The sequence below is a fragment of the Olea europaea genome, chromosome 21, assembly GCF_002742605.1.
Source record: "Olea europaea var. sylvestris chromosome 21, O_europaea_v1, whole genome shotgun sequence".
Taxonomy (NCBI): domain Eukaryota; kingdom Viridiplantae; phylum Streptophyta; class Magnoliopsida; order Lamiales; family Oleaceae; genus Olea; species Olea europaea.
Genome location: NC_036257.1, coordinates 12,647,522 through 12,650,191, shown reverse-complemented (window position 1 = coordinate 12,650,191; position 2,670 = coordinate 12,647,522).

Below are 2,670 nucleotides of genomic sequence, written 5' to 3'. Positions count from 1 at the left end.
CGTTGCGGGACAAATTCGACTTAAGGACAAAGAGTCCAACTCTTGCCTCTGCTTTGTCCCTACTTTCTTCTTCTTCTTGTTTGTGTTTTCTTTGCCGTTACTCTGTCCAATTTTCGGCATGGATTTACAAACCATCATTATACGTATTTTGGCGTCACTATTCACAAAATTCCTCCAACAATCTTAAGTCGAAATTTCTATAAATTTTGTGAAAGTGACATTCTTGTTTGGTTAAACTTGTTAAGTTTAACTTCTTCTTCACTTCTAATTTTGGTTAATCTTCTGTTTTACATAAACAGAAATGAATACGGTTCTTAATACCGATACTACTTCGAATGAAACTTCGAACATGGGAACTTCTGAAGGAAGTGTCCCTACCGGTGTGATTCCTCCCGTTGTGAATACAACTACTACTAATGTGATTCCTCCGATTGTAGGTGCCCCTACTATCGTACATTCAAACTCCGTTTCACATGGGGAAGAGCCGGATAAATTTGTTGGGGTTGATTTCAAAAGGTGGCAACAGAAAATGTTGTTTTATCTCACAACCCTCAACTTGGTGAAATTCTTGAATGAAGATCCTCCCGCCATACAAGAAGGGGAAAACAATAGGGCATCTTTGATTGCTTTGGATGCATGGAAACATTCGGACTTCTTATGCAAGAATTACATTCTTAATGGCTTGGACAACGCCTTATACGGTGTATATTGCTACAAGAAATCTGCAAAGGAACTATGAGAGTCCTTGGAAAAGAAGTACAAGACCGAAGATGCCGGAACCAAGAAGTTCATTGTGGGAAAATTCTTGGACTACAAAATGGTAGATTCGAAGACCGTCATCAGTCAAGTACAAGAATTGCAAGTCATAGTCCATGACATTCATGCGGAAAATATGTCCGTGAGCGAATCATTTCAAGTGGCTGCAATTATCGAAAAACTTCCACCCATGTGGAGGGACTTCAAAAACTATCTCAAATACAAGCGCAAGGAGATGAACATTGAAGAACTTGTGGTCCGATTGAGGATTGAAGAAGACAACCGAAGTTCGGAAAACCGAGTTGGGAATAGCATACCACAAGCAAAGGCAAATGTGGTAGAATCTAGCAACAACAAAGGAAAGAAGAGAAAGCATTCCGTTGAATCTACAAAGAAGAATGCAAAGAAGTTCAAGGGCAATTGCTACAATTGTGGAAAGGCTGGACATCGCTCGGTTGATTGTCGCAAACCTAAGAAGCAATCCCAAGCCAACATTGTCGAATCTGATGCCATATCAAATGGCATGTCCGATATGAATTTATCGGCAGTTGTTTCTGAATGCAACCTTGTTGGAAATCCCATGGAATGGTGGGTTGATACGGGTGCAACCCGTCACATTTGTGCCGATAGAGGAATGTTCACATCATACACTCCAACTGAGGGAGAAAAATTGTTTATGGGGAACTCCTCAACATCCAAAGTGGAAGGACAAGGCAAAGTGGTCTTGAAGATGACGTCGGGAAAAGAACTTAGCCTCAATAATGTCCTTCACGTACCGGATATTCGCAAGAACCTTGTGTCGGGTTCTTTGTTAAGCAAGAATGACTTTAAACTAGTCTTTGTATCGGATAAGTTTGTATTTACCAAAAATGATATGTATGTAGGCAAAAGTTATGTAAAAGATGGACTATTCAAAATGAATGTCCTAACTATTGTACCAAATGCTACAATCAATAAAATGTCATCTTCAGTTTATATTCTTGAGTCATGTAATCTATGGCATCATAGATTAGGACATGCAAACTTTAATTCAATACGAAAGTTAATGAATTTAAGTTTACTTCCGAATATGCATTTTAATAATGGAAAATGCGAAACATGTGTAGAGGCAAAAGCGGCCAAAACATCATTTCATTCGGTTGAACGAAACACCACACCATTAGAACTAATTCACACGGATGTGTGTGATTTGAAGTTCGTACAAACAAGGGGTGATAAAAAGTACTTCATCACATTCATAGATGATTGTACAAGATACTGTTATGTGTACTTGTTAAAAAGTAAAGATGAAGCTTTGGAAGTGTTTAAACACTACAAAAATGAAGTTGAAAATCAATTTGGAAAACGAATTAAAATGATTCGTAGTGATAGAGGTGGAGAATATGTTGCACCGTTTGAAGAATTTTGTGCAGAATCTGGAATAATTCATCAAACAACGACACCATATTCACCACAATCTAATGGAATTGCTGAACGCAAAAATCGAACGTTAAAGGAAATGATGAATGCAATGTTGATTAGTTCGGGCTTACCTCAAAACTTGTGGGGGGAAGCCATACTTTCTGCAAATCATATTTTTAATAAAATACCACACAAAGATAAGGTTGAATCACCTTACGAATTATGGAAAGGTCGGAAACCTTCTTACAAATATCTCAAAGTGTGGGGTGCTTAGCGAAAGTACAAATACCTAAACCTAAACAAGTTAGGATTGGACCAAAGACAATTGATTGTGTCTTTATTGGATATGCTATCAATAGTAGTGCATATCGATTCTTGGTTCACAAATCCGAAGTACTTGATGTACACGTAGGTACAATTATTGAATCAAGAAATGCAGTCTTCTTTGAAGACAGTTTTCCGTGTAAAGAAAAGGAAGTAAGTTCAAATAAACGAACTTATGATAACATACAT